Genomic DNA, 19,160 nt, shown 5'->3' with positions numbered 1-19,160 from the left:
GCTGGAAACTGTATCAGTACACACACTGGCTAGCAATAATTTTTGCTTGATGGATCCAACTAGAGCGCACACTGTTCCAGTAAGGGCGGCCGTGTACAGTACAATGAATCTATATTGCGACCGGATTTGATTCCCGGATCTTAGTGATGTTTTCTAGAGTAACAAAGATTTTTCCTGGGTTTCCCTCATCCACATTATATAAAAACCGGATGATATCTTCAGTATTACCAGGGGCTGCGGTGGCTCAGTGATAGTGTTCACCTCTGGTGCATAGAGTCCCTGGTTCGATCCCACCTCGCGCCATGTGATCTTTCTGGTGGACAAACTCGTGTGCGTGGGTTTCCTCGGGGTTCTCCCGTTCCCTCCCCCTTTCTTCATTCCACCACTTCACTCAGTTCTCATCATCACCGTCTCCTTTAGCCTAGCCGGCATACCCGCGGGACGTAAAACTCAAAATTTCATTTCATTTCCTTCAGTATTACTAGAGTCTGTTCTTTTACGGATACCATGGTACATGCACACTATAGTAAAATCTCTTATAGGGTTACCACTTTTTTTTTTAATGAGAACCAATTCTTTTACTTTTCCAGATCACAATTTACGAATTTTCACTATAGGAGGATTATAAAAAATATATTTTTCTCAATCAGAGATCATCTCATCTTCTATGCATGTATATGTGACTATATACACGGAGGAAGTTTTGCAAAACATTTATTTAATAAACTAGAGTGACACAAAAAGAACTACCCAGTACACTTCTAAAAAAAGGTTTTAAAAAAGTACTTAGCCAGAATTCTTGGCTTCTTTTTCTGTATAAAATGCTCTGACCTTTCGTAGACTTTTAACGAGTAAGATAAATTTCCAGACTTTCCAAGGTTTGCAGGTAGTCCGTGAGAACTCTGTATCATTAGATACATGAACTTTAGTTAATTCTTCTCTTTTCTTCCCTGTTTTCGCTTTTTCCTTGTATATATTAACGATTTATTACACTGCACCTACCTAATATTATATACTGAAGTATGTCACACGTCTGTGGGCTGGATTTTTGTTACAAGAGCTTGGAAATCTGAGTGTTACGAGACCAACCCAACATTCACCTGGGTAACCAAGGATACATTCTGTTTAAAGCTCGAACAAAATTATTAACTGCCTGACAAAATAAAATAACTAATAATAAAAAAGAATTTTAAAATTTCAAACGTTATGAGTTCTTATAATAAACTTACTTTTGCATGCCTGCAAAACACCCAGTTCTGAATCTTCTCTCCAGTTATTCATTAATGATATTCAACTGAAAACTTCGCTACTCTGTTGCAGTGTTAAGACTACTTCTATTGCATTTCTTTTTCCTATGAGTACCAGTAGACTAATAAACCTCAAATATTGTAATCAGCGATTCATTAGATTAGTCCGATTATTACAGTTTTAGATAGCCAAGCAGGCATTAGACAACATTGCTGAAAATGGACAGAAGTACACAAAACAAATACCATATGACTTCTCGCAACTCATACTGAGTATCCAGTATCCGTTATTCCAAATTAATAAGGACATGTTTGCATAATTATGTAATGGTGGCATCAATGCGAAAAAAAATCAGAAAAGTGAACTTTTGCATATTAGACGCTCAAATATGCAGAATAGGTACTCAGAACAAAATTAAACATAAAAACATTTACAGAAATATTTTTCAAATTTAAAAATTCATTTATCCAGAAAACGTAGTAACACTGTGCTTTTATTTTTGTCCCATGATAAATTACAGTTGATGCAATACAATTTATGTAATGCTGTAATAAGTAAACTACAAAGTACTTTTCTTTAAAAAAAATTCTTTTTTAGGTATTTTAACATTATCATTGTCACAACCACTCGTAGTTAGCTAACTCATTGATTAATGTAAGGACTTTGGGGGATACATCCATCAGCTTCTTGTGTTTGCATCGCTGAACTTTCGAGCGATCTGGATTGATTCCCACGAAGCATCTGAAAAACAAAACGAAAGAAAAGAACGGAATTACAGCCATGCACGAAATTAATACATATAGAAACACATAAAGAGGGCATTCCATGTGAAATCATCACAGGCAGGACGTTCTTCATGTTTCATCTTCTCCTTCCTCTTTTTCAAAATATCTTGAAATGTATTACTTTCACGAATACCGTGATTTCAAAAATACTCAGAACCCCTTGTTTACTTGGCTTACGGCCTTGCATTTCATATTACAGCATTTGCTTCATTCAGCTTGTAATCTTCGCTCCAAGAAGCTTTTTTTTTTTCTTTTTCTCGGACTACAGCTCCTTATTTCATATTTATTGCAACCTTTAGGTTGTAAGTGAAGCTCACAGTGCAATTTTATGGTCGGGGCTCAACTAGATGTAATGTTCAAAGAGAATGATTCTTTTACTATAAATAAAGAATGAGTTTCATTTAATCTAAAATTAATCTTCTTTTCGCTCTCTGTTTTCACCGACGCACATAAATCACTGACTTCAAGCAGGCAGTTAAGAAAATAGTTGTGTTGTATTTACATCATTGTTGGCTATAGAAGCATATCGACTAACAGAGAAAAAGTGTTTTGTAGTCTGCGTTTAATAAGTAAATTGGGGAGGGATAAGAAGATAACTATTAATTTTCCTACTACCGTACCTGTTAATTTGGGTGGCAAATATTGCCCGGTCCTAGCCCTCTAACAAATTCACGGAATTGAGACAACATGTTTCATTGACTATTTTTATTGGAGAGGAGGAAAGGAAAGTAAAACTTTTTTTTTTAATGGATTCCCGATTCCACATTAGCATATTTTTCTACTTCATTGTAACGCCAGGGTTGGAACTAATGAGATAACTAGAGAAAAACTACCTTCTCTCAAATTTGAGTGTAGGGTTCTCGCATTTAAAAATATAATTTAAACTTCTACCAGCGTAAAAGTAGGTCAAACCCAAATAACTTGAAAGAAAAGTATTTTTGGAAATGTATGGTAAGTCAGAAGAAAGGGTATCAAAATGTCGCTGTGTTCTTCCTCTCCTTCCGCTCCAAAAACACGAAAATTGACGCCAAAATAAAAATCAATATCTAAAAAACAGTGCATTTAGGAAATAAATTAAGAGGACAAATATTAAAGTACAGAAAATTTCCTATAAGAAAAATTTACTTTGCAAAACACGTGGACATGCCAGGAATGAGTTACGGAAGCTTTTCCGACTGCGCAATTTCGTAGAGGGGGCCATAGCACGTCGCTGTGTTTTCTTGTAGATAAGATATACTGTAACTTTTATTCTCTTTATAGTGTGCAAATTGCAAGTTTTTTTTAAATATATATAAGGAGACTAACATCAAAATTTCGCCACGTTCCATCTCCTCCATTGGCCAAAAATATACCAAAGTTGGAGCAAAAGATCAATATTTAGGAAACCAGGTCGTTTAAGAAAATATTATGGAGACAAAAATTAGAGTGCAGACAACTACCTGTAACAAAAGTTTAGCTAAACATTTGGACGAATCCGAGTAGAGTTACGGAGATCTTCAAGCTTTTTGGCGCAGGACGAAGGCAGTAGTAGGTCGTTTTTATTTATTTATTTATTTATTTTTTTTTTTTTGGTAACGTTTAATTCCTTTGTATAATTCTAATTGCAAGAAAAATTTGTTTTTCTAAAATGTACACTATAGTACAAAATGTTCAGAAGAATAATCTGTCAAAATGTCGCTGCGTTGTGTGTCTTCGTTTCATTCCCCTTCCCCTCAAATGAATAAGGCCTTCACTTTCGCAGCTCGGTCTAGTTGATGGAGTGTGTGGATATTACTTTTTGACATACAAAATTGTCTGTATTTTAATTTCTCTCTCTGTATTTTCCCCCTAAAGCGCACGGTTTATTTAACATTTACTTTTAACATTTAATATTTAACATTTGTTTGTTCCAATTGTTGGAACAAAAGTTTCGTTTTTGTCCTTCCTTCGTAAGGAAGAAGGACGGATTGGCAATACTTTGGCAGTACTCTCCTGGTTATTTTTTGTATATTTCCGTTCTTCTTGCAGTTCGAATAACACAAATTTATCTTAGTGTATTGAGGAAAGCATAGCACTACTACTGGCACCCTGTGCCAAAAGGCTTGATTCATTCGGGAAAAACAGTATAGCTCTGTCTGGGTTAGTTCAAATGTTTTGCTTAGTAACTTTTAACGTAGAAAATTGTCTGCCCTACCTTAATTTTGTCTTCGTATTTTTTAATCGCACTTACGGGGAAAACTCCGTAATTTGGTATGAGGTGATTCGAATCTTTTGCTAATTAACTTTCTTACAGGAAATTGTTTATACTCCAATATTTGGCTCCTTACTGTTTTCTTTTAAAACGCTCACTTTTCTAAATATTAAAAGTTTTGAGCAATTTTTTGTGTTTTTGGCGCGGAAGGAGGAAGCAGAACGCAGCGATTTTTTTTAACATGGTATTCTCCTGATTGCTTAGTATAAATCTCTCAGTGCATATTTACTTTTTTATTGCACATTTTAGGGCATATTCTTGCGATTTTTAGTGCATAGTTACGTGCATATCAATCCCAACTTCAGTGATTACATAGAACTTGAAATTATGGTAAGTAATTTTACCTTTGCATAAATTCCAACGTTGCAGCCGCTTCAACTGGATATTCTATGTTAAACACAGAAAGAAGCAAACAGAATTGCTAATGCAGATAAAGAATCACAGACTCGATCCAGGCAAATTATCATGTCTATAGACAACATGAACCTGGTGCAGCTCATGAGTGAGGATCCTGAAAAGAGAATGAAATGAAGGAGTTTAGATAAGGGCATTGACAACAACAAGAAAGAAAAAAGAAAAGTAGATGTTTTGAAACTTAACATACAGGACAAATATACACTATGTAACGAATCCGTAGTCTGACAACCTAACTGCTGCTTCATAGAGAAAAAGAAAACATTGAATTACATTCTTTACTAACGACTTCCGTAAAATTTAACTAAGAATGAACTTCATTCCAAACACGTTTATGTAAAAACCCAAAAAGGAAGCAGCAAAAGCAACGAGAAAATACCAATATATTTCACAAGCTAAGCTCACAACCCTCCAATTTATAGGAAATCATTTCGTTCTTAAATATTATATTTCTGTTGTTGTGTGAAGTAGTAGTTCTTTATCATACGGAAACCGATGTTTTTCTTGAAATAAAAAAGTACTGCACATTAATATTACTAAATCTCGCTGTTTAAACTGTCCTAGATCCTACAGTTTCCTACATTCTATATATCACTTTTAGTGGTGACTATCAGGTGGACCTGCGTAGTGTAAGTTCTACTTCACTTGCTTTTGATGCGAAGGATACCGGTTTTGATTGACGATGGCTATACTCTCTCCAAAAGTTCAATTACAAGAAATTAGGAGTAAATTTCCCCTTTTTTATTGACACTATGCAAATACCGAAATGGTCCCAAGCCGCTTCACTTGCTTTTCCTTTTCTGGTCTATGATGAACGAGGGAATCGTACCTCCGATATGAGACCCGTTTAACCAAAACATATTACAAGAGAAAAGTGAGAGGTAGACAGCTTCACAGACTGTTTACTGGAGTTAACTTAGATATTTCCAGTGTCCTGCTAGGAAAGAATTCCAGTATAAACCTACCATCAGGCCGGTACCCAGCCCAAAAATGTAAGGGGGGCGGTAGAAGTTAGGGGGGCCGACCCGACCATATTATAGTTTATCACCATATTACAGTTCATTTGCAAGCCTACCGTGGTGAACTGAATGCCACACGAAAATATGCTGTCTTATTTCATAATCTGTAAACTCCTTTTGATAGCAGTATTCTTTAATGTTATAATAAAAGAATGTACAAAAACTGGAGGATTAAAACAAAAATAAATAAATAAATAAAAATAAAGGAAGGAAAGAAAAAAAGAAACTGAAGCCGAAATCCAGGCTTTATGAACACTATTCACTTTTTTTATCGAACTAACTAGCTTGGCCGTGGTTGGTCAGAATATATATATATATATATATATATATATATATATATATATATATATATATATATATATATATACCTGCGTCCAGATGATGGAGCTCCTTTGTTGAAGGATTTTTTTACATTTCTCCAATATTACGCAATAACTTCCAATATATTTTAGTACTTCCAGTATCGATACCCAGTCAATTTCCAATATTTTAAGTATCAGTAGACACCCTGCTCAGTTCACTATTGTTAAAACATAATTTGATGATATAGAAAACATTATTGAACGTTCAATACACTAACTAAAACGTGTCTCTTTAAAGCAGACTTTCACAAGCAACTTCCTTTTCGTATAACACCAACTAGCTATTGTTTCTTATCTCTAATATCATTTAGGCAATTTGTAGCACACAGCTATCGGTATCACAGACATTTATTTTTCAAATTTGGAGAAGAATTAAGCTATAATAGAGTAGTCTAACTACTTCCATGTGTATAAAAAGGGCTAAAATAATTTATAACTAAGACTGAAAACGTATATGGAAGAAACCTGTATCTCAATCTCTTGATTAAAATTTGAAAATTTGACATATTGCTTTTCAATTTTTTCTATAAGAAAATATAATTACTGTGGCCACTGAAAACCCCGAGTCATTGTAAATTATCTAAATTGTATTAGATACTGTGTGTGCACGTATAATTTGACGAAGCGTTATCTAACCGTTCCCTACGTTGAGGGAGCAGATCTGCCCAAAATATTAGGATAACCAGTTCTGTTTGTATAGGACGCTAATTGTAGAATGTGTTTACTTAACCATACTTTTCTATATACTAGTAAATCAAAATTCGGGAAAGTTCTAGGTCGATGGCATGCATTAAAGTACAAGGGTTATAGGTCCCGTGACGTAACTACGTTAAAGATTACTTATTTCACTTTAGTTAATTTGAGAATAAAGATAACACTTATAGATGCTATACATGATTTACTCTTGTGCTCCTATTGAGGGCCAGCGATCTACTCTTTTCCATCAAATTTTACTTTCGAAAAGAATACATACCACATACAACAATGCAGGGTGTTCGGGTTAAAATCCTGGTGGTCACTTCCTCCGGTAACGTTGTCTCCTGAAAATAATAATAATAATAATAATAATAATCACTTGAAAATAATGGCCCGAAACTCAACTGTTGAGCAAGTATATCTTATATGATATTATATGCGGAAGTAACTGAAATATTATTACGAACAAATTATGTTGATTGGCAAATCGCACAATGATTAGAAAAAAGAAGCTGGACAAGTTCTTTCTGAAGATATAAGGCATCAATTGAAACAAACTCAACCGTTGAATATGAATAAAAAAAACTGATAAAAATTAATATGTGGCGTTTGTAATGCTTGTAGTTTTGCAACGGCATTTGGTTTTACATGTTATAATTTAGCCATCAAATAACGAGTTTGAATTACAAATGTAGTACAATTGATTGTTTTAGTAGTTATATCAAGCGAACCTATTCAACTAGATCAAAAATTAAATTAATATAAATGACAAAAATAACAATGTAATAAAGTCTAAAACGTACTGAATTATATAATCAAACGTACTCATGTAAATGTTTTGCAAAAGGGGCATACGTTAAATCTACTACTAATGCAGGGTTCCTTTTAGTTTGGCTGTAATATATTCCCTGATTTTTCAGATTTTCTAGATTACTTTAAGCAAACTTCCAATTTTTAAAACATACAAACACACACTACCTCCCCTCCCCCGCGCCGCCGCAAACTTTTTCAACGGATCTTAAAATCTTGTCCAAATATGGGTACAAATTCTTACCGACAGAGTCTGTATTTAAATGAAGAATTTCTTTTCGACATATTCATAATTATCTCTCTCAAATCATCGAAGTCAGAGTTGAGAGTGACGCAATCAATTTTTCTGTCAATTTGCCTTAAATATGTTTATATTCACAAGTGAATAATTGACTCTTAATTTGAATTGTGGTTAATAATTGAGTCCTCATTTGATAGCTGACTAATATGAGCATTGTTCTCAGTGTTGCAATAATAATAAGAGTGGAAACAAGTGCTCTAGTTTCCGAACAAGGCTTACAATATTTATGTGAAACGCATGACATTTTTGTAAGTAACCGATGTTCTGGTAGTAAAAAGTTACAGATTCATAAGAGTTCTGAAACTTTAGTCGTAACTCGTCGTAATGATATCCTCAGACTTCTCAAACTCTGCTATTGTCTTAATACAGGCTAGAGCATTCTAATGACCCGAATACCGAAATCAATTGCATGAATTCTGTCATTGAAAACCCTGTTCTGAAAGGCGCTTTTAAAAACCGAAAAGTGAAGATGATCGACAAGTCGCTATACTTCTTTAAGATGGCGTTATTACATGATACGTACTTACTGTGTCAAAATAAAGGTTTAAAATGCATTATAAAAACAAAAATTGTAAAATAAAAATTCCCTGAGAATCCGAAGTTTTTGAAGTTTTCTGTGAAGTTTCAAGTTTTTTTTTTTTCTTTTTAGTGCTAAAGTTTCTGACTTTTTCAGGTCAGTACAAAAACTGTACTAGATAATGAACAATAAATAATGATTACATATCACTATATAGCCTAAAACACACTCGTTGTCATTTATGTTCTCTTCACACACAAAAAAATCTTAAAACGAATATATATATATATATATATATATATATATATATATATATATATATATATATATATATATATATATATATATATATATATAGGAAAGATGCTTACCTCAACGAATTTAAAAAGAATTCCGCTTTCACCAAAATAGGTTTCCAGCATATGAACTATTGCTCCTGGATCTCTCTTTACATCCAAACCTTGTGCATGGTCATCAGCAGTACTTTCAGCGTAATTGTATATTTCACTTATTGCTTTCCGAACCCGTTCAACATTTGGTCTCTCAAAAATGTAAAGATCCGTGGACCCTTGTTGCAAAAAGCATTCTCTAATGCATCCGTTATGTTGAAGGAATTCAGTTTCTCTACATGAGTTAACAGTTCATTAACTTGCAGAAGGGATGGAAATTTCGACACAATGTCTGGTACGGATGCTCCCGAATTTATCAATACTCTTTGTTAATAATATATCTTACCTTCCATATCATTATCATCTGGTTTTTGGGGCTGCCAGTTTACACACCCTTAAGAATCTCTTGAAATCTGCCGTGATGCTTTATTCCGCACCTCTGTATCTGCAGTTGTTCTTACAGGATCAATGGTCCTGTTCAAATTTTCTGACTGTGCGGTTAGTTGCAGCTGAAGAGAACTCCATCCGCTTCCAACAATTATGCCTTGAATTCTATCTTCGAATGACTCAGGATATTTTTGTACAATTTTTCGGGCTATGACGTTGGTATGCCGTTTCTGAGGTCTTTTACATATTCTGTAAATATGATTCACAACTACACTAACCATTTCCCTTCTAAATTTTGGATTAGGTCTCTCACTTCGTTTCAAACTATTTAATAATCCAGGTGGCATTGCTTGCCACGGTATTTCAAATTTACTTGCCCAGTCAGGATCTACGTTTGAAACTGATGTTCGTTTAACCTGTTCATTAAGTATGGACCCATTGTTCTCTTCCCGGGTCGTAGGCGGTACTTCTTGTGTTTTCGCTTGTCCTGAAAATACCCGTAACAAAAATCATGTCAGCAACATGACAACAATAATCATTCCAATGCACGAGAATAACTCAAATGATACTTTTATGCATGTATGTAAACTAGACATCGGGTTTTATACACTTAACGTTACTGCACTAAAAATATACCAGGAAATGCGCATTCGCATGAGGGAGTGACTAGTTTCCAGAATTGCTGGCATCTCATGGGTGAAGATGAGGAAGGAAAGGAGTGACGCGAAAAAAGAGATTGATGCAAAATCAATCCCCATCCCGGATTGCTTTGGTCCTGTGCTCCAGTGATTAGGTACTATGTAAGTTACATATTCCCAGAATATCAGTCCCATCCCCAATATATATCGATGGGAAAGGGCCGTGTGTTCAAAGAACAAAATTCGAAACCTTTTTTTTTTCTTTTAGGCATAACGTGTTAATAAATGAAGATATCAAGACAGGGTTCACCTAGTTGGGTGTGAAGTCAAATTTTCTTTCGAAAAAACCTGAGTGTGGGTACCTATCTGTTCGCAAATTAAATATATATCGAAACAATTACTTTCGTCAAGAATTACAGGCGCAGGTAGGTTTCGAAACGGATATTTCTGTAAATTCGAAATTTATTCAACCGACATTCCAAATTTTGTGGGTAGGCTTCTAATGATACTTAGTTTAGTCCCGCCTATTTTTAAACTGTATAGAAAATGTATACATGGGATTTCAAATATTTTTGTATCTTTTCAAAGTCAATTTTTGTGTTACCCGGCCTATATCTCCGCCCGTACTCAACCGATTTGGACAAAATTCATAGGGTAATCTTTTTGGAAGTATTCTGTTGTGCCCACCGAAATTTGGGTACAAATCGAAAAAAACATACAGGGTTTTCAGAATTTTTTTTATTTTTAAAAGGCAATTCTTCAGGGTATCAACAGATATTGAGTTTAGGAATTTAGTCATATATTTCGAGTATAGCTTTTACCAAAATCCCAGTATCACAAAAAAAAAAAAAAAAATCAGTGTGTCCAACAACCTTGGGGAGCAAAATTTCCCGTACATTCAAAAGCAGATTATGTAAAATTTTAGTAAAGTGTGAATTTATTAGTCGCTCTTTAAAAATCGTCCCTCTCCCCCTCAATGTAAATGGTGCATTACCCCTAAACACATTTATTTGTTACACATATGGATATTTACTCAGAATTTCAATTTGGTAGTGTTCGACCCGGGGTCCTCCCACGGAAAAGTTTTGAAAATTAGCTTCTCAAAAGTGCGATTTGAGGCCACTCTGACATTAAAATCTTGAGCAAAATATTGTTCTTAATTAAACACATTTCAGAATCGGAACTTTTTCAGAATCTACCTAAAAAAATCGATTATCCGATCCACGGTTTGTGAACATTTCCTTAAATGAAGACGAATCACATTTTCTTCCTTCCTTTCTTTCTTTCTTTTTTTTTTTTTTTTTTTTTTTTTGTTTTAAAAACTAACATGCGTTTTGATTCTGCGTTAAACAGGGCAAACCGCATCGTGGGTAAACGTTTCTGTCGCGAGTAGGAGGGGAGTAAATTATCTGGCCAGGATGAGTACGATCATAGTCGCCGTGTTCAATTTTCACCCCGGAGCGTCGTGAGGGGTTGTATGGATCTTCATTACACTAAAAATTCCTACCTCGTCTCCCCTTACCCGAAACTGCCGACCACCAAGGAAATTGGAAATAAATTGTCGAAAAAACTTGTGAATACCTCGTGTCTTACATGACATTTCACAATCTGCAAGGACGTAACGTATATAAATAAATAAAGTTAAACTGATAGCTAAAAGTAAAGAAAGACCCCTTTCCTCTGCTATCATTGCCAATGATTTACATGAAAAATAATGGTGATATTCATGTACCTTTGGTCTCGTTATGACTTACATGATAAGAAAGGAAGACATTATACAACCAGTGGTACATATTATGGAAAATCGTCTTAGTTACTGTAAAATAATAAAACATGCTAGATAGTTACTTAACTTATGAAAGTATATAGAAAAGCAAACGACAACTGTAAATACTAGTTAAGAGAGATAGGTTGTGAAAACTTCACGACATTTCCAATTACGGGTACAAATTTTGGGTTTAGCAATGAAAATGCTATTAAATATGGCTTATTATTGCTATATTATGAGATTAGCCTTGAATAGTGCAATCCACAGCAGTAACTTTGGAACAACAATGTCTTGATTACTTTTAGGGTTATTTGACATATATATATATATATATATATATATATATATATATATATATATATATATATACACCAACGGATGGATCGTGAAGAGTAAAATCTATCGCGCTTAGTGCCGAACATGTCCGGACTAAGTTTCAATCCGGAGAAGAGAGCACTTTTTGGGTTTAGCTACAAAAATGTTATCAAAGATGAATTTTTATACATTATTGGATTGGCTTTCAAAAGTAGAATCTAAAGCAGTCACTTCGGTTATTTCTGGATTACCAAGTCCGGACAATAGTGTCCGAATTAATCACGAGCCACTTCACTTTCGGACATATACGGACTATTATCTGGAATAAGTATCCGAACACAAATGCAGCTTTTGTGAATAGCTATGAAAATGTTAACAAATATGAGTGTTCATATATATTATTGGATTGGCTTGTAAAAGTGGCTTCCATTCCAGTCACTTCCGGAAATGTCTGGATTACAGACACCCTTGTCCGACATACATGATATACACCTCAATTGATTCGTCGTAAAAAGTGAAGTCTATCGCAGTATTTCACACTACACTGCAAATAACTAAACCCATCACTCTGTCAATGGAACCTGACTACAGCTTCTCACCAAATTATTACATTTTCACACACCTTATTCTATTTCTAGCGTCCGAGTGAAGAACAGTATGTTAGAAAACGCAGTTTTTCAGAAAACCTCCCAAAAATTACAATATTTGAAAAACGTGATTTTTCATTACGTTTGGGAAGGGATTTAATGATTGAGTAGCTACCTTTAATTACAAAATGCTACTTTTAGGACAGGGTGTCTAAAATATCCAAAACTATGATTATCTACTATTTTTGAAGGTCCCTAATGTTATCATGATAAAGTGTTTAATCACTAACTTACCTCCTTCTTTCCAGCTCTCCAACAGTTTTCTTGCCTATATTGGTTTTAAAACTGAGAAGATCACGCTCCTCCATATATTTCAAATCCTCCTCCTCTTCGACTCCACATTCTTGCAACTTCTCCAATAATGACGTTAATGAAACTGCATTTAATTTTGGCAGCACTTGCAGAGTTCTCCGTTTAATTTCATCCATCACTTTCTCTCTTCTAAAAGATATGGGATTAAAATACTGATATCAGTAACATATTGACACATTCATCAGAACACACAAATAGTTATCGAATTACCCGTACCGAATCTACAACATTGTATCATATACACAGTAAAAGTTTATCTCACTGGTTTTTATTGCATTGAGTGAAGTACAAGGTCGATTTTACTCTATATACACAAAGCGTGATGCAAGGAAATATATAATCTGGCGTCAGCGTTGTATCGGTAGGCTGTAAGTGGGTAATAATCAACTAGTTCAGACACTTTAGGGCAAATAACTACGGCGGCTACTAGGGCAATTCGAGAATTTTAATTGTTCTGTACTAACCACTTTTCGTGTAATTGTTCTTTCTCTCTCACACAAACGCACACTTTATGTAAAGTAAATACGTAGTTTTTTTTTTTTCTGTGGGTTATCGAGTCTCAATCGAATCACCGCGTCATAACGATGACCCATTTCAGCTCTAACCTGTTCAACTTATCATTGCGAATTACAACATTGTATCTGCAATAGGTGAAATCGAGTGAATGTTCGGGACAGAAAAATGTTTAGAAATGACAAGAAAATGGACTCCTTTTTGGTCATTTCAAGAGAGATTTAATTTCTATTAATTTGTCACAAAATTCGTTTCCATCCTATATTTCAATTCGTTTTATCCGCGTATAAAATGCGAAATATGGAAGATTTGCTACGTCTATAAGGAACCATCATCCAGGAACCAACATCCAGTTTTCCTTTCAAATATTTGTAAATCTTCATTATGACAAAACTTGGACTTTTAATGTAGGCTCTGTCTGATAAAAATTTAGCAGTAAAATAATACTCATTCAATTTTTCTTCTTGTTTATTTTGTTTTTTCCTGTTCTTTCTTTTTTGTTCAGTTTGCATTAGTTTACTGGAATGGGAGGTAAGATCTACGCTACCTACTAGGTTTATTATAATGTATTTCAGATATGTACGTTTAATGAACACTACCGAATTTGCAACCGAACCACGCGTAAGATAGGGTATGCGTTAAACTTTTCGCATGATCCTAGATGTGTCACGGAACACTAGCTTCACTGAAAAAGGAGTATTTAATTTGACTACCCAGTTTCGTATTCATTTTGAAAGTGACTTAATGAGTTCTTCATGCATTCTCTACATATTCAAAGAGTTCTGAAAAAAATTAAAACAAAGTTATTTCTATATTACTGTCGGATTTCTGGAAGCGGAACTTTATAATGTTAGGTTCTTCTCTTATTACGTTTAAATCCAATATTTTTATCTGTACTTCTTTGCCTTCTTCTTCTTCTATCTCCTTTCTCACTGTGTGTCACTTCCGTATTTCTATCAAATATCTATTGGTTTTAATTTTTCATTGAGATACGTTTAAGCTTCTCTCTATATCAACTTATGAATCTCGTTTCGTCTCATTTTTATTCTTTCACTATATTGACAATAATACATGTATATTTTAAAATCAGAACTGTGCTCATGTTGTTGCTGATTTTATTATGGGAGAGAGAAAAGGAGGAGAGAGCGACGGTCTCTCTACCAAAAACGAATGTGGAAATCGGATATCTATATCGGATGGCCTAGCTAAATGGTATTAGCTGTCGCTTTTTTTTATGCGGAGAGTATAAGTTCAGTAATTCACCACGAATATAGTCAATCAGAAGTGTTTTTGTAACAAATAAATAACATGAAATGTGAAATCTCCTTTAACAAACTCGAGATTTAGGAGTCGACAAACTTTACGTTTTCCAGCACTGATAACCTCGAAATACCCATAGCCCGAATTAGCCCGCGATGTGGGACTTACATACTTCAAAATGACAATCTCAACAAAACGCAGATATCTTTTAGTGTGAGAGAAAAAAGGAATTAATTCTTTCATTTCTAAGTTTTATTAATCTTGTAGGTCTAAATCTGTGTTAAAATCACTGACAGAAATAAAAACCGTGAATTATGATTATCTGAAAGAATATTCCATTTTATTATCACAAGAATTTTATCTTCCGATTTGCTTAGTTGTGAAGTGTATATAGCTATTCTATGTGAAGAGTGTGTACTGTCGCTGATCTCTTATGGCAATCAGAAACAGTGTTAAAAGAGAAATTACAGTAATATTTTTCTCTTAAGGGTGAAGTATAGCTACTTTTATTTTAACAATTTTTTGGCATAAAGTGCTTCTTGGGATTCACCACCTTCCTCCTCATCCTTAGGTACGAAGATGGAAGAACACATTTAGACTTTGATTGTTGATTCAATTGTATTCCATATCCTAAATTTTCGATATCAATCTCCGCAGAGAGGGAGCGAGGCGTTAGGAAACCTAAGGCATGCGATAAATGAAGTAATAAAGCTTAATTTTTACAATTATGTTTTTTAATGTCAATTTCTTTATTACTACAAATTGCAATGTAATTAAATTACTTGCAAATTTGCAATATTATATACTGTAATTTTTTAGGCGCTAAGTTTTCTTTTTCCGAGAAAAAGAAACGAAAGCACCTGGGAAAAGTAAATGCTTTGAGATTTCACCTAGAATGTATCATAAGAAAGCCTTTTGTTCTCTCTTGGAGATTCAATTCCTTCATTCCTCTTGGCCTTTGGGACCTTCCATTGTAAAAGAAAAGTGCACATATGACTGCTATATGCAGACATGATTTTAGACAGATTTGGAGATTTTGAAAAGGAAGCGAGTTCTCAATATTATTATTATTACTATTATTATTATTATTGTTATTATAACAGTTAGATTTACAAGTAGAGTCTGAACAGGTAGAGTTTATTTAGAGTCTGAGTCCTACAAGTAGAGTTTTTAAGAATGAAATGAAAATAAAAAAAATGTATTATGTTTGAAAAACTTAATGAAGAAAAGTTTGAATGTTGTATAACAGAGATACCTTGGCAAAAAATATGTATCATTTGTGTGTATAGGACGCCCGACAGTAACATTGAAATATTTATCAATAAGATGGATAAAATTTTGGCGTATTTTCATGTTAAAAATACTTTCCAATTATTGTAGGTGATTTGAATGTAAATTTTCTAAGTGAAAAACTCAATGAAAGCTTTGAATCTTTACTTCAAACATACAACTTAAATCCTCCAATTGAATTGCCTACAAGAATAACAAAAAACTCAGTATCTAACATTGACCAGATTTTAGTAAATCCATTAGTCATGAATTATGAATCAGAAGTTATAAATACAGGTTTTTCAGATCATGAAGCACAAATTGTAAAAGTAAACATTTTAAAACAAACACCTGCAACTATAGAGAAACCCAATGAAACACATATAATAACGAGATGTTTTAGTTCAAATAACATTAGTTATTTTGTTTATTTGCTTAGCTTGGAGGCGTGGGTTGATATTTATGAACTAACCGATGTGAATGACGTATATGAGAAAACATATGATACTGTATAACATAGTTTTGAAGTAGCATTTCCAATAAAAAATAATTTTAGTAAAATAAAGAAGATAAAAATAAAATGGATTACACCTGAAATTTTAAAAGCAAACATGGTAAAGGTACAACTAAATAAAACTAGGAAGCCTTACCCTACCGGAATGAATGAATTAATTTACAGACAACACAAAACTAGTTATAAAAAATTGTTGAAGATAGCGAAACAAAATCATAACAGTAGGAAAATTCTTCAGTAACACAATAAAACAAAGGCAATGTGGAAAATAATTAAAGAAGAGCTCAACATGCAAATACGTATTACCCATATAAATAGCATAATTTATGAGGGCGTGAACATGATAAATCCAAAGGACATAGCAACGTCTTTTAATAAATATTTCACAAATGTAGGGCAAACTCTTAATCAAAACAAAGGAACTAGTAAAACTAATTATCGGAACTTAAAATTAAAAAAATGATAAATCTATATTCTTGAAACCATTAACAGAGAGTGAGATAATCATAATAATAAAACAAATGAAAAATTCGAATTCGGCTGGGTCGGACAAATTATCTAACAATTTAGTAAAATGTTGTTACAAGTATTTAGTTAAACCATTATGTTATCTCTCAAATATTTCAATCGCCACAGGAACCTTTCCTGATAAACTAAAGATTGCTAAAGTTAAACCTTTGGACAAAAAAGATAAACTCAATAACATAGAAAACTATAGACCGATATCATTGCTACCCATTATAGGTGAAATTCTGGAAAAAATAATGTTCAATCGGGTAATGGATTTCATTAATAAATATTCTATTATATCCAACACACAACATGGTTTCTTGAAAGGTAAATCTACTGAGACAGCAATTTTTCATTTTCTAGAAAACTGCAGAAAGTTATTGGATGAGAAAAAATTATCTATAGGAATATTTTTAGATCTAACAAAAGCCTTCGATTTAGTAAATCATCATATATTGCTAGTAAAACTTAGTTGCTATGGTATTAGAGGATTAGCAAATAAATGGTATGAATCATACCTTTAAGATCGGAAACAAATAACTGAAATCACAGGAATAGTTAAAAATAAAATTCAAAATTGTGTGTCAAGTGAAGAAATTATTAATCGTGGAGTACCACAAGGATCAATTCTAGGACCACTTCTCTTTCTTCTTTATATAAATGATCTTTCTGAAAGTATTCATGTATGACTTTATATGCAGGTGATAAACATAATAGTTAGTGGGAAAGATGAATGTGAATTAGCTTCAAACTGCCAAACGGCAATGAACCAACTTTCAAGTTGGATGAATAAAAATGACCTAATCATTAATGTAAATAAAACATGTGCCTTAAATTTTAACAATGGTAAAAGTAATCAAGCCAATGCAATAAAAAAATAAATAATAAAACAGTTAAATATGTAGAAACTGCTACTTTTCTCGGAGTTAAAATATCTAATAATTTCAACTGGGAACCACATATAGAACATGTAAGAAGTAAGCTAAGCAAACTATGCTATGCAATTAGATGTGTAAGAGATAAAATTAATGTAAAAACAGCTAAGTGTATATATTACTCAAATTTTCATTCTACAATAAAATATGGCTTGATGTTCTGGGGAAATGCACCTAAAAGTATTGCTATCTTCGCTCAATGTATTTTTTCGAAATATTAATGTATTTGAAAAAACATAGTAGTGAATTTATTGTTAACAAAAACATTCACAGTTATAACACAAGAAGTAAAGACGACATTCATTTGCATGCACATAGGACAAATATAAACAATAAATCAGTTATGCACAAAGGTACTCTATTATACAATCTACTTCCATCATGTATAAAAAATCAGGTCCCTGTCAATAGCTTTAGATCCAAACTTAAAAGGTACTTGATAGAACATTGCTTTTACTCGGTTGAAGAATATGTAGAAAATAATTCGTATACGTAAAATTAAATGTATAGTAAGTAAATTAGTGAAACCATAAGAATCTATATGTAATAATAGTATGTATGTTTATGTATACTGGTATATATATAAATGACATGTCCAATTTCGTTGTATGACGATGAACGGATGCAATAAATTATGATTATATCACCAGATATTAGTTATTGGATGGTATTCAAAACAAAAGACTAGTGTTTCTATTTTCACCTTTGCCAAAATGCAATGTTTTACAGGTGCAATGCAATGTTTTATTGACAGGTAATTACAGAAATCAATCTAATGATTACATATAAAAATAGCCATTAATTCTGAGGCTTAACTTTATCGCAGGACACCAAAAGTAACAGCGTTTTGTGAATGGAAAATATAAGTTACATTAAATAGGATTTTAGTCCAGTTCTCAGTCGTCCACCCATTCTTCGATTTACGATTATTGGGAGCTTTTGTTCTGAGTCCTAATGTGAACCTTAATGCCCTCTGTTCTCTCGTGTACCTTTTTATATTTGATAGATTGGATCACTCTGAACTCTGAAGTCCACTATAATTCCTTTGTGTTTTCTCCTAATGATAGTAAATGACACGAGAGTTTACGTGATCACCCGAGACTAAAAATTCTTTTGTTACATTTAGATTCCCATCACCTAATATTCACATTTTTAAATTGCCACAAAACAACAATACAAAAATATTTCCAATTTCAGTGTCTTTTTTTCCTTTAACGGTAAAGTATAATTTTTCATTTCTTTTATAAAATATATAGATGTATCTTTTAAACTCTGTTCTTAGATTTTCATTACACTTCCCCACTCATTCGGAACTTCATGA

The 19,160-nt window shown here is 33.2% G+C and overlaps 1 long non-coding RNA gene across 1 annotated transcript; it reads right to left on the bottom strand.

Moving 5' to 3' along the window:
• Window positions 1-601: 601 nt before the first annotated feature.
• LOC145669705 (uncharacterized) lies at window positions 602-14,198 on the bottom strand. Its single transcript, XR_014128228.1, has 5 exons — window positions 12,761-14,198; window positions 8,754-9,645; window positions 7,032-7,098; window positions 4,608-4,774; window positions 602-1,989 (listed from the first exon to the last, which is right to left on the bottom strand). It is a non-coding gene; the product is annotated as an uncharacterized LOC145669705 (long non-coding RNA).
• Between the last annotated feature and the right edge of the window lie 4,962 nt (window positions 14,199-19,160).

The sequence above is a fragment of the Thermobia domestica genome, chromosome 14 (genome assembly GCF_964235325.1).
Source record: "Thermobia domestica chromosome 14, izTheDome1.hap1.1, whole genome shotgun sequence".
Classification (NCBI taxonomy): Eukaryota; Metazoa; Arthropoda; class Insecta; order Zygentoma; family Lepismatidae; genus Thermobia; species Thermobia domestica.
This window is presented reverse-complemented; position numbering and strand designations above follow the sequence as displayed.